A 15146-nucleotide genomic window follows, 5' to 3' on the forward strand; every position below is an offset into this window, starting at 1 on the left:
AAAACCAGGCAGGAAAGCATTCTGGTGACCTAGCCACTCACTTATAAATGGTTGTTGGAAATCCAGTGTCTGAGCTATAAAGAGGTACAGGATGTGAAGTCTGCTCTAGTTAGTTTTCTGATGAAAATTGTCTCTTAAGTGTGTTTTAGTCCATATGGTAGAACTCATTTCTGGCATGAGTGCTTTCTAAACAGCAGGCTTCCTTGTAGGGACCTGAGCGGATTTCACAGGTGATAACCCGTCTCTGCCCTAGAGCAGATGCATTATTCTGCAACAAGAAGCTGATGCTTAACCTTTGCCTGGCCTCAAAAACCCTCAGAGGCAGAAGCCAAGTAATTTCAGATATTTCAAGTTAATGTACCTTCAAGTCTCCACACTGCTCTGATGTGCCTTGAATATTATCTATTTTGTGCAAAGTCAAGCCCCTTAATAGTCCAGTAAAACCTTTAAGGAGGTGGACCAGCAGATCAGTGATGGTCCCTCTGTGACACCTGGGCTGCTGGATTCCAGCTAGCAGGTGGAGGCCTGGAGGGCTGTGCTGTTTTCAGACCATACCAGCCTTGAGTAGTTGTTCCTGTAGCCTTCTGCCTGTAGACCTCTCCCTGGTCATCTGACAAAGCAAAGATGAGGTGTACCAGATGTGTGGATATAGGGTTTGGCTCCCCCAGATCTGAAATGTTCCAGAGGAAAGACATTCATTTGTTAATGATGGTAGGTCCATTTTTTCAATAATTTGACTCAAAGCTCTTTTAAGGAAAAGACCTTAATTTCTGACCCCTTCTTTCTGACATCTGCCTCATGTTTCTCTCAAATCACTTAGAACTATATTTCTGAGAGTAGTCTGCCTTTTGTGCTGGTAGATACAGCATGCCATTCCTGGTCTTACAGATACAGAACTTGAAATATCATCAAAGGTCCACATGGTTTGGTCCTGATACTCATTCCAAAAAGTATCTCTTGGGGTAATGAAGCTGTATCTTTCTGGACATAGCTTGGTGTCATGCAGGGCTTACGGATGGGAAATCTACTTTTTGTCTATCATACCTATTGAAATATGCCTTTACATTCTCCATACGTTTTGCTATTTAAATATAATATGAATTTTCATATTACATTACCTTAATGACATTTTAGCATTTCTCATGTACAACTGTCTTTCAATCTGCACATTAGGCCTACTTTCAAAGCTAGAATATATATTTGGTAGGAATCATCTAAGGCATCTGTCTATAGGATAGGCACAGATTGAAACGATATGAAGGGATTCTTGTCAGGCCCAGGTTTCTTCCTTTAAAATTGAGGAAAGTAAAGGCTGGTGGAAAGTTAGGCTCTTGCTCAAGATGTTCTTTTGACCTGCTTATTAAATGAAGATTCTCCAGTTGGAGGGTATTTTCTGTATCAGCTCATTTTCCTTTTCTAAATCAAATTTACACATCAGATAAGTCAGTGTACTGATTTGTATATTCTTATTCATATACCTTCAAGAAGCTCTTTTTGTTCTTGAAGTGTTTAAGATCCAGTCCAATGCCGAGTACAGGCAAGGCAAGTACTCTGCAACTGAGCTCCATCCTCAGCATTTGGGACAGGTATTCTTGATATATCAACTCCAGTCGGTATATGCATGTGCATGCACCTGTATCACATGTATTTGTGTATCTGTCTGTCTAGATTATAAAATACAAAAAGGTTGGAGCTTTACGACATGGGAAAGCTATGCTCAATTATTAGGACTTACTGCATTTCAACAAAAGAGTAATTATGTTCTCATACTAAGTAGTGAGGAACTATGAGATAAATAAGATCTACTTATTACACATTGCATGTTATTAAAAGTCAAAGTGTAATAGGTTCTGGAGATGGCTGGATCTGCAGAACTCCTGTAAAACTAAACATAGCAAAAGACCTCTATCATCTAAGTACTGAGTTAAAGGACAGAGATATGTAGGTCAGTTTCCATTCAGCCATGCCTAATTGGTGAGCTCTAGGTTCTGTGAAAGATTCATCAGGTGAAAAGCAATTGACAAAGATATTTGACAACACACATACACACATACACACACAGACACACACACACAAACACATACACATACACATACACATACACACACACACAAACAGAGACACACACACAAATCAACATTCATATGGAAGTTTTAATACTTTCATATAATTCTGCTTCATTTAGTGAACAAAGATGAAAACAGACTATAGTAAGGATTATTTTGTAGCTGCTGGTATGATTCCCTAGTCATTGAGTAAACACATGTACTCACAGACACTGTCCTTATGGTTGTTACAACATGAGCAAAGGTTCTCTGGTAAAGAGTCATTTTTCCTTTATTATATGCTGCCTTGATGTTTATGTTATATTTATTTAAGAGAATACAATCTGAAATAAGTGAGATCCTGTTTTTTACTTTTATGGACAGTTATATGTTTTAATTTCATCCATACACTAATGTAGATGGTTTGATACTGATTATGACCAAAGTTCACAATTTTATTTATGAAACAGTTTACTTATTAAACATTTTTATGGACTCTATTGTGCAGCTTTACAAATAATCTTGAAGTAAAGTTTAAGAAGTCTGTACTTTAGCATCTAAAAATTATTAAAATTTAATATGCTTTTTAAAAATTATTTATTTACTGAGATTAGAGTATAAATTTATCACTGCTTCCTCTCTTTTCCTTCTTCAAGTCCTCCTGTATAATCTTTCTTGCTGTCTCTTAAAGTCAAAGCTCTTCTTTCATTAAATTTTGTTGCATGCATTTATCTGTGAATATACATCTATATTCCTAAATACATAAATGTACCCTTCTCAATCTGTGTAAAGTTACTGCTATGTATATTTTGGGCTGACCACTTGTTATTAGGTAACAAATTTATGTGCTGTTCTCTATATTCTTAATGACAAACATGAGTAACTTTCACAGCTACTCTTTTCTCATTACCTTATTTGTGAATGTGTGCACATGCAATGCTTCCTTGCATATGTGCCTGCTTCATACCTGCTGCTGAATGTTTTGGTTAATCAAGGAAGAATAATAAAGTATTTTCATTGATTTATTAGGTTGATTTGGCGCTATAAAAGGAAATATGTATCTTTCACCTTATTAACTTATTTATATTACTATAGGCTTTGAGAACTGAAGGCCAGTTCTGGGACACAGGCAATTCATGATTCATCTACTAAGTCTTCCTCAAATCCTAGAACCATCTTGTAATTTATTTATAGGAGATTGGCATAATCTCAATTGAACTAGTACTCCAGAGAAACCTCATAAAACGGTCAATATTAATTATGTTGTACACAGAAAAGAAAGTAACATATAACAAGTCCTAGATTACTACAATATCTGTACTGTCTTCAATATATCTGTAAAGCTATCACTAAAATAGTTTTCAAATCTTGACTTTAATTTTTCAGTAATGACCAATTGGAAATATTTCTACAATGAGATGATGCCTTTGGTATTGGTGCAGATTTCTGTTTATTCAATGGTTAGGGGACATGGATGCATCTAGAATAGTTATAGAGTTCTAGAGGCTTGAGCTTGTCAGTGAAGGGGTTCTTCCCTCTGAGCAAAATCCTATTAAATACAAAGCTATTTTAATAATTACTATTGCATGTAAAAAAGATACCATCAGCAAGAGGTAATTATAAACCATATGAATTTAACACAGCCAATGAACACATATCATTCCTGAAAATCCATATTCCTTTGAGGCAGGCATAAACAATTAGCAGTAAAGTTATCCTCAGGTTAGTAGCCTGTTTGGATCATGAGGTTGAGGTTTATAGAAAAGGATTAAGTGCTGAGATGACCATCTTAAACAAGAAAGCACCAGTACTTCTGCCCTGAAGTATAAAAGTAATCCTTTTTTCCTGAAATGTAATTGTCATCTCTGAGGGTTTGATGAAGAAGCTCACCCATTCTAGCTCCTTCCAAACTCTGGTTGGCTGTTCCAAGTCAACTGTTCAGGCTCAAATTGCTCTCCACAGTGACTGGTTCAAATTGGATTCTTTCAGTGTCAAACAGAAACTGAGTTATTCGGCTTTAAACTAACTTCGTCTAACTGTTCTAATATTCTGGCTCCTTCTCATTCTCTGTCTTCACCTCTGTCTAGCTTGTTCTTTCTGCAACCTGTTGGAAAAACTGTCCCTGTAGAAACTGCCTCTGAGATCTGTGAATTAAATTGTCACTAACTGAAATGCCATGAACTCAACTCAACTGCACTCCTCTCAACTCATTTGTAACTCTTGCTCTCCTCAGAGTAGGGTGTATCCTATTTCTGACTCATTCTGTAAAATCTTCCTTTGATTCATCACTTTGTCTGTCCATCAATTAGACTTTCAAACATGGCTGCTTCCTTCTCCAAACTCACTTTACCTTCATTGTTTGGGATTAAATGTGTGTACAAAGGGCATGTCTATATTCTATCCATAGGGATACGAGGTGTTTCATTTCAGCCAGATGACACAGACTTAGAAAGACTTTGGATATGATCCCTTGCCCAAGCAACTATAATGCTGGAGTAAAATTTTCCTACAATTAAGCAGTGCTTTTTCAGCTTCAGAAAAAATTCCTTTTGTACATTAATGGAACCCTAAAGAAAAGCTTTTGATAGTTCCAGTGTAAACTCAAAGGCAGTGGGCAGTGGTTTTTTGCATGGAGTGCCCACTTTTTTGATCTATCTTCTTTGTTATCAAAGGTCTGTTAGAAGCTCGATTAACAGTTTACAGCCTGGGTGATAAGAGAAATCAGTTCAGTGTTCAGGCCAGTGCTGAGGAATCTAGAAAGATTACGATTCCCAGGGATTCAGGTACAAGGTCTAGGTTTCTCTGTGAACTAAGAGCTCAGAAGGATTAAAAAACTTTGCTGACTTATATGAAATGTTAATCATATGCAAAATACTTAAATATAGTTTAACCCATTAAAAGTTTTTTTTTGGAGTGTAATCTCTGTGAAATTGAGGGATAGGCAATTTTGTTTTATTTGTTTCTTTTCCTTTATTCTATGTTATCAACTAAGGTTTATATAGCTTGTAATGTCATTTAATTTGATATAGTTTGGCAAATTAATGTATCTTTGAACCATCCATTTGCAAATTTGTTTCAGGTGTTACAAAAATATTTTTCTTTGGTATAGAAATTACTATAGTTTTAGAATTTTTGTCTCAATGATTTCTAGATACTCTCTGATTCTCTCTTTTTAGTATTCTGTAGATTTCAGATAAATAGCCAGTGGTCCTTTTGGAATAGTGTGTCTCTTCCTTAGTCTGGTATTTCTTATTGCTAAAAGCTTCCTTCACATTGTGGAATATGCTCTACCTGACATCTTTTTTTTTAACCATCATTTCTGTGGCTGTTCGTGTACTTTTTTATCTTAACCATGAGAGTATGGAACTGAAAGTAAACAATTGATTAAGAATAATGTTCACACAGCACATGCTGGTGAGGATGTGAAGAAAGTAACACTCCTCCATTGTGGGTGGGATTGCAGACTGGTACAACCATTCTGGAAATCAGTCTGGAGGTTCCTCAGAAAATTGGACATTGAACTACCTGAGGACCCAGCTATACCTCTCTTGGGCATATACCCAAAAGATGCTCCAACATATAACAAGGCACATGCTCAACTATTTTCATAGCATCCTTATTTATAATAGCCAGAAGTTGGAAATAAACCAGATGCCCCAACATATAACAAGACATATGCTCCACTATGTTCCTAGCATCCTTATTTATATAGCCAGAAGTTGGAAAGAACCCAGATGCCCTTCAACAGAGGAATGGATACAGAAAATGTGGTACATTTACACAATGGAATATTACTCAGCTATCAAAAACAATGACTTTATGAAATTATGCAAATGGAGGGAACTGGAAAATATCATCCTGAGTGAGGTAACCCAATCACAGAAAAACACACATGGTATGCACTCATTGGTAAGTGGCTATTAGCCCAAATGCTTGAATTACTCTAGATGCCTAGAACAAATGAAACTCAAGACGGATGATCAAAATGTGAATGCTTCACTCCTTCTTTTAAAGGGGAACATGAATACCCTTGGCAGGGAATGGAGAGGCAAAGATTAAAACAGACACAGAAGGAACACCCATTCAGAGCCTGCCCCACATATGTCCCATACATATACAGCCACCAAACTAGATAAGATGGATGAAGCAAGAAGTGCAGGCTGACAGGAACCAGATGTAGATCTCTCCTGAGAGACACAGCCAGATTACAAAAAATCCATAGGCGAATGCCATCATTAAACCACTGAACTGAGAACAGGACCCCATTGAAGGAATCTTAGAAAGGACTGAAAGAGCTTGAAGGGCCTTGAGACCACATATGAACCACAATGCCAAGCAACTAGAGCTTCCAGGGACTAAGCCACTACCCAGAGACTATACATGGACTGACCCTGGACTCCAACTGCATATGTAGCAATGAATATCCTAGTAAGAGCACCAGTGGAAGGGGAAGCCCTTGGTCCTGCCAAGACTGAACCCGAGTGAACGTGATTGTTGGGGGGGGGGAATTAATGGGAGGATGGGGAGGGGAACACCCATGTAGAAGGGGAGGGGGAGGAGTTAGGGGGATGTTGGCCCGGAAACCGGGAAGGGGAATAACAATTGAAATGTAAATAAGAAGTACCCAAGTTAATAAAGATGAAAAAAAAAAAAGAATAATGTTCAAAGCCAATCATTGAACTGAGAGAAAGGGGTACCTATTGGAGGAGTTAGAGAAAAGATTGAAGGAGCTGAAGGGGGTTGCAACACCATAAGAACAACAATACCAATCAACCAGAGCTTCCAGGGACTAAACCACCATCCAAAGCGTGCACATGGGCAGACCCATGGCTCCAGCTGCTTATGTAGCAGAGGATGGCCTTGTTGGTCACCAAAGAGAGGAGAAGCCTTTGGGTCTGCCAAGCCTGCCACCCCCACCCCCCAGTATAGCGGAATGCCAGGGCTAGGAGGCAGAAGGGATGGGTGGTTGGATGGGGGAAAAGGCGTAACATTTGAAATATAAATAAAAAATCCAATAAAATAACTTTACTTAAAAAAAAAAGAATAGGTTGGATGTGGGGGGAAATCACAAATGATTAGCTTACATCACTCAAAGCCACATCCAGGTAAGTCTTTGAGAATACTTGTGATACTTGCTGTGTTCGTGTGATACTTGACTCTACTTCAGTGTGCCTGCTGACCCTTGCTCAAATGGTAGTTTCCTTTACCATAATTATACTTGTTCCAATTATGGAGCCCTAGAACAGAAATTATTCAATATTCTTTGTAAAGAAAATCTTTTCTAAATTCTTGTTTCCATTCTTGAGTTGATATTGCTAAATGAATGTTATTAATGATACTTGTATTAATTAATTGATTTTTGAAGGGAATACTTCCAATGTGTTGTGGCATTGACCTGTAACTTCCTATCTCACTTCTTCATTGATAACTGAATCAGATCATCTCAAATGAATTGGTTACAGATAACAATACATCTTGGATAACATCTACCTAAAATTCCCATTCTGTTGTCAAACTCAGCTCAGTTTCAATTAATGTCATCCAGATATCTACGATCTTTCCCATCTCAGCCTGAGTCTTCAAAACTACTTCATAAAGATATGTATACATACAATCATGATCACTTATGTAAAAGTCACGTTTATTTTCTCAAATAAAGAGATGAGGTATATATCTAAGCTGTGCCCAGAGTGTTTCCTTCTTTGGTTCAAATATCTCTAAACCTCGGCCTGGAAGCTTCTATCCTCTGTAAAACCTAATCTTCCAAGATGACTGATTCAATCTGGCTTCTCTCAGGTTCTCAGTGAATTATTCTGCCCCGCCTCTTAGTAGCTTTGGCAATATGTTCTAATCTTCTGCCTCCTACTCTTTCTCTGGCTCATTTGATCCTCACTTGTGTCTACCTCATTTTCCCTGTAACCTGTCTTCTTAAAATTGTTCCATTAAAACTGCCATAGCCACACCACACAACATCTCCTTTCTGTCTCTGTCTCTGTCTCTCTGTCTCTTCTTTTCTCTCTCTCTTTTCTCAGTACTTAATTAGCCTCTGTTTCTTGTGTTGTTCTTGTGTGAGTTGGGCATATCCTATCTCAAACTCACTTTGTCAAATCTTTTCTTTGTCACTTGTCTGCTCCTCAAATAGGTGTTACTTTTAAACATAGCTGCTTTCTTTTACAAACTAACCTTACTTTCATTGTTAGGGATTAAAGGTGTTTACTAAGGACATGTCTGTATTCTAGTCAGATCATACTGTAGTCCAGGGCATGTTTGCATTTTGGCCATATCATATATTTGGATGGGATCTATTGGTAGAGCAGCCATGATGCTAGATTAAAATTTCTTTACAACTTATGTGAATATTTGTCTATGTGTTTCTTGACAAAGCCTTATTTTTCTTTTTTTTTGTTTTATTGTTTTCCTTTATTTGATATAGTACATGGAATGTATTAACAAAGATGTAAAATTAATTTAGATACATTTACATTATATAATTTAGAATTATATTTCATTTCAAGTACTTAATGGGAAAACAAATACCCATTAAGTTCTGTCAACTGTGTTCTTTTGTGGGTAGCTTTAAAACTATGATAGTATGTGTGCAAGTAAAATTGATAGGGAAGAACCTCATCTACAATTACATTGATTTACTACATTGGTATTGCATAGTATTTTAATTAAATATTTGAAATTTTGTATTTTAAATTTTATCACGCTAGCCTTTTTAAGATCATTTTCTAGTAAGCGTTGAATACCTTTGAACCTATTCTCTCCAGTCATGTAGCTGGATTCCTTTCACCCCTCTGCTTCTCAATTGTTTCCTTTATGCAGAGAATTCTAGTTTTACATTTATGATATATATTTACATATGATTTCATATTCATATGGAAATTTAGGTGTCAACAAATAAAAACTATGCAATATTAGTGTTTTAGGTATGGACATAAATTGTTTAATATAATCATTTACAATTGCATTTATTTTCCTGTAATGGACATAGCATCTGGTACTCTTTTTTTTTTTTTTTATTAACTTGAATATTTCTTATATACATTTTTAGTGTTATTCCTTTCCGGTTTCCGGCAAACATCCCCTCCCCCCTCCCTTCCTTATGGGTGTTCCTCCCCACCCTCCCCTATTGCCGCCCTCCCCCAACTGTCTAGTTCACTGGGGTTCAGTCTTAGCAGGACCAGGGCTTCCTCTTCCACTGGTGCTCTTACTAGGATATTCATTGCTACCTATGAGGTCAGAGTCCAGGGTCAGTCCATGTATAGTCTTTAGGTAGTAAGCCTTATTTTTCTAATTAAGAAAAACAGCCCTTAGAGTCAATTCACAAAAAAATCAAATATTACGTATCTTATATGAAGTATTTGCTAATGCTGTGCACACATGCTCTTTGTAGTTTTCAAATGATAGCTGTTGCAGCTTACTTATCAAAGATTGATGAAAAATGTATTTCCAGGATTTATAGGCAGCTTTGCTGTGTACTTGTCCCCAAATAATTATTTTATGGTTAAAAAACACTTTGGAAACCTGTGCAGTAACATTTCTAATATCTTTAAGTTTAAAATACAGACTTTCTTTTTTATTTTTAAATATATTTATAATTTTTCCCTGAAAATAAATTTTCCATATAACATATCCTGATCACAGTTTCCTGTACTCCAACTCATTCTAGAACCTCTTTACTTGCTAGTATCTACAGTCGCATCTATAAATTCAAGCCTTTATTATTTTATTTTCAACCTAAAAACTCATAATTAGATGCCTATAGTTACCTTAAAAAGAACGGTCACCCACCATGTTGGCAAGAAAGAGCGGTTAGAACAAGTTGTAGTTTATGGTGATAATAGTAATTTCAAAGTATGTATCCTTCTAATAAAACTCTTTGACAGCTTAACATCTTTATGTGTTTTTTTATTTTCATTGCAAAATGTCAGCAGTTATGATAGACATTCTTTGCTGACAAGCTATTCTGTATCTCTTTATTTTTTAGTTGGGCAAGATTTTATGTTATTTATATTCTTTCCCCTAATTAGTGGCAATTTCTTAGCGCTAACATGGCAATATGTTTCTAGGGAGATTCAATAATCATATAGAAAAGAAAAATAACCCCTTTTAGGAAAGTGTTCTGTAGACATTCTGATAATTAAAAAAAATTACAATTGTCATGTACAAGATATTTCAGTGAGAAGAAACTTATCCTTAGCAGTGTAATGTCTTACTACTTACATTTGTGCTAAATTTTATTTAAATGAATTATTACATGATATATATTTCAAAATTTATTTTTCTCATTTCACAGAGCCATATATTTATATTATGATTTTATAGTCCTTTTCCCCTGCTTTCCTCCTCTCATCATCTTCCTCTCCCATTGAAACCCCTTTTTCCAGGAAGTGCCCACCCTATATTTATTTACCTCTTTGTGTGTGAACCACTTAGTTTAATTAGATTCCTGCCCAAATATGAGTGGAAGTTATTTACAGGAACAAGTTCAACTTCTCAGTAGGTATACCATTAGAGAATAACACTCATTAATTCCAAAGGTTCTAGGAAGGGCAGGGTGAATAAATTATATTCTATATGCTTTGATTTAAATATTGAAAAGGTAACACAGATTAGGGAAGATTTTAGCTTAGTTTTTCTAAACACAATCCCTAACATTTAGCAATAAAGTTAAATTTTGAAGATAGAAGTTGTATAAACATTCAAGTATCAATATAAATTTTATCAGTGTGTACTGGCTTGTGTACAATCAACCACATCTCTCACCTATTTATCTTGTGTAGGGTAGAGGAGAATGCGACATTGATCCCTTTCCCATTTCATCCTCATACATTAGGATGGGTTGTATTAGAGCAAGACGTCTATTTGGAAGGAATATGGTGAGGACCCCTCATGTTTAGGGTTATGTTGTATTTCTCTGGGGAACATGAGATATTGTGTATGCACAAATTAATTGATGGTTTGAGTCATGAAGGAGTATATAAAACTAGTTATTTTTGCAGTTAGGACTCTGTCACAGATTTTTAATTTTATTTGGAGGCAAATATATATGTGAAACTGAGAAATCCAATGTGAAGTTTCAGAACGTTAGAATGATTATTCTAAATGGTTAAAAGTCATGGAAGTATATAGATTTATTGGCTGCTTAATATCCACTTTGTGATGTTTTTAATTTGTAAGAGTTTTTTATGGTAAACTTTAATAATCTAAAAAAATTGAAAAGTCGTATTTCTAGTCATAGTCAAAAATAGTGATATATGACTTACATACTTGCTTATCCATAGAGGTGAAGAACAGTGCCACTAAGGTCCTCTCATCCACTCTGCACCTGCTTTAGACAGAACTCAGGGTTATGCAGGCATTGATGATCTAGGCTTGTCTAATGTGTGATGTTTTAGAAAATAAACTTATCTGGTTTTTAGATAAAATAAAAAGATCTATTTTAACATTAAACATTCTAGACTTTCATAGATACATAATATGTATTTGTTAACATATGAACACTAGATAGCTATAAACATAGAAGGCAAATAGGGACTTTATTTAAATGAATCATTTTACAGTTTAGGTGTGTCCTTCTTCATCTGAGGGTTGGAGTGCCTCATACCCCTTTAAACTTTGGATAGCCTCACATTGTTTTTCAGTATCATGTTAACTATCCGTAAAGAATCAGTATTTTACACTTTTCTGTCATATTATGTTTTTATCACACTTTAATTTTACATTTTCTACTCCTGATCTACATTGTCTTCTAATTTTGTGTCTTCTTTTTTATTCATTTTTTTAAATTTTATTTTTCTTGATTTTGTGTATTTACATTTCAATTATTATCCCGTTCTCCCTTCTCCCATGCCCCCTTCCCCTCCCTCTTCCCTTGCGACTATGAAGATGCTCTCACTCCTACCTACCCACTCCCACCCCAACATCCTGGCATTCCCCTACACTGGGGAAAGGAGCCTTCACAGGACCAAGGGCTTTTCCTCCTATTGATGCTGGGGAATGGCATCCACTGGTATGTACGCAGGTAGAGCCATGTGTACTCCCTGGTTGGTGTTTAGTCCCTGGAGGCTCTGGGAGTGGTCTGATTGGTTGATATTGCTGTTCTTCCTATGGAGTTGCAAATCTCTTCAGCTCCTTAAGTCTTTTCTCTAACTCCTCCATTCTGGTTTCTGTGCTCAGTCCAATGGTTTCCTGCAAGCATCCTCATCTGTATCAGTAGGGCTCTGGCAGAGCCTCTCAGGAGACACCCATATATGGCTCCTGACAGCAAATACTTCTTGGCATCAACAATAGTGACTGGTTTTGGTGGCTGCATATGGGATGGATCCCCATGTGGGGCAGTTTCTGGATGACTTTTCCTTCAGTCCCTGCTCCACTCTTTGTCCCCGTATTTCCTCTCGCGAGCATTCGGTTCTCCCTTCTAAGGAGGACTGAAAAAAATCTACATTTTTGTCTTGCTTCTTCTTGAGCTCCATAGGATCTGTGAATTTTTTCTTAGGTACTCTAAGCTCTTGGGCTAATATCCTCAGAGCTGAAATCAACCAAGTAGAAACAAAAAGAACTATACACAGAATCAACAAAACCAGGAGCTAGTTCTTTGAGAAAATCAACAAGATAGATAAATCTTTAGCCAGACTAACCATGGGGCACAGAAAGAGTATCCAAATTAACAAAGCCAGAAACGAAAAGGGAGACATAACAACAGAATTTGAGGAAATTCAGAAAATTATTGGATCCTACTACAAAAGTCTGTACTCACCAAAATTGGAAATCTGGAGGAAATTGACACTTTTCCAGGCAGATACCAGGTACCAATGTTAAATCAGGCTCAGATAAACCATCTAAACAGTCCCATAACCCCTAAGGAAATACAAGGAGTCATTAAAGGTCTCCCAACGAACAGAAGCCCAGGACCAGATGACTTTAGTGCAGAATTCTATCAGATTTTCAAGAGACCTGATACCAATACTCTTCAAACTATCCCACAAAATAGAAACAGAATGAGTTGTCTCACTGCTCACTGGGCTGCAATGGTAAAGGGGTTTTGCATTTTGTCACTACTGGGAGACTACACATTCCTGAGAATCAGGCCAGAAACCGACATATTATTTTGTAACTATCAGAAGCCAGGACTCTGGAACACTGTTTGCTGCTTGTGGATCTTCTATACTTACAGTGTAACTACACGGTCCCTTCAGATCTGCACTGTTAGATACTTCCTGTCACCCGTCCTATCAGTCACAGTCACTGTCAGCAGATCCATTTCCATCATGCCAAAGAATAAAGGCAAAGGAGGCAAAAACAGGCCCAGAGGTAAAAATGAAAATGAATTAGAGAAAAGAGAGTTGGTGTTTAAAGAGGATGGGGAAGAGTATTCTCAGGTGATCAAAATACTGGGAAATGGACAGTTGAAAGCTATGTGCTTTGATAGTATAAGAGGGATTATTAGAGGAAAGTTGAGAAATAAGTTTTGGATAAATACCTCAGACATTATATTGATTGGTCTATGAAATTATCAAGATAACAAGGCTGATGTAATCGTAAAGTATAATACAGATGAATCAGGAAGTCTGAAGGCACATAGAGAACTTCCAGAACATGCTAAAATCAATGAAACACACACATTTAGTCCTGGGGATGATAATGAAATCCAGTTTGATGATATTGGAGATGATGAGGAAGAATTAATGACATCTAGCCTGATCTAAGCATATCACATTCCAAATTCTCGGAAGATAGCTCTACACAGTTGGGGTCTTGATGTTCAGCTGTTAATAAAACTTCATTTGGCATGTGCATGACTTGTTAATGCAAGTTGATGAATTTTGTTTTTGAAGTATTATATTTCTTTGAAAACCAAAGATGTTGAGTTATCTTAACCGACAGGTTAACACTTTTTGCTTATGGATATAATTGAACTTGGGGCAAGCAGTGTGCACTGTTAAGAGTCTGCCTTTGCATTTATGATGCTTCATTTCTGGCACGTGGCTGTCTTGTGTCAGCAGTTCTGCGGGGTGACCATCATGGGCTGAAGTAAGTTCTAATCCAGCACACCTGCTTTAGATCTTTATATTATAATCGTTTGGCTGCAGTTGAGACTGCTCATCAGACTTATAGAGATGTAAGTCTGCATGTGGAGTTAGCATATGACTATTTTTGTATTTATGGAGCCATGACATTTTATACTTTCATGTTCTATACATTTGTTTTGTCCTTTAAGTTGTTGGCCACCTGTGGAACGGCGGACAGTGAAAGGTACCCTGATTCCTGGTTGAGATAGGTCGAATCCCTGGGATACCCTAAAAGGGACAGCAGGTGCATTCCTAGTCTCCCAGAATATCAGAGCCTCTCATAGTTGCACTCCCCAAAGACCCCTGTCGAGAGGTTTGAGACAAACCAGTCATGAAGGGCAATGCCTCAAGCTCTTCCTCCCCAGGTGAGGATGTGACCACAGGTTACATAGGCTCAAGACAACACCCCAAGCCCCTCTTCCACAGGTGAAGATGTGACCACAGGTCAAGCAGGTTCAAGACAGATCAGTCATAGAAACAGGACCATGCCCCCGAATATATAGATGAGATCTTCCCACGCTCTTAAGCGAAACCACTGACCCATCCAAAAAACTCTCTTTAAGTTTCGTGCTCAGAATTAAAAGTTGCAGGAATTATTCCACTGTCTGAGAACTTCTGTTATAAGAGCTGTAACACTGCCGCTTGGGGAAGAGATCTGCTCTCCTGAAATAGCTGACCGAAGCTCCCCTGCACTTCTTCCCTGCTAGTCAGTCTCCTGCTGGCTCAGCCCAACAGAGCAACTGAATTGGCAGAAAGTAGCAAAACCAGCAGCAGGGGGCAATGGAAGCTGTCCCTCCTCCCTGTCTGAGTTCTCTCTCCCTTGCCCAAACCCATGCATCTAAGCTTGGCAAGAGATCACTGTGAGAAGCACCAGGTGCCAGAGCCCTACAACCACCCATAAAGAGGCCCCTTACAGTGCAGTTTTAAAATTGTATGGGTATCAATTTTGAGTTTTTAAAATTAGTCATTACAAAAATTAAATTCTTAGAGGAGATAATTCATCATCTTGACTTTAGAAATAAAA

General features: G+C 37.3%; 1 pseudogene; it reads left to right on the forward strand.

Annotated features, from left to right (window-relative positions):
* The window catches only part of LOC116898338, a 53127-nt pseudogene extending 39368 nt beyond the window's left edge, over positions 1 to 13759 (forward strand).
* Positions 13760 to 15146: the final 1387 nt, after the last annotated feature.

The sequence above is a fragment of the Rattus rattus genome, chromosome 4 (assembly GCF_011064425.1).
Source record: "Rattus rattus isolate New Zealand chromosome 4, Rrattus_CSIRO_v1, whole genome shotgun sequence".
NCBI classification, from domain to species: domain Eukaryota; kingdom Metazoa; phylum Chordata; class Mammalia; order Rodentia; family Muridae; genus Rattus; species Rattus rattus.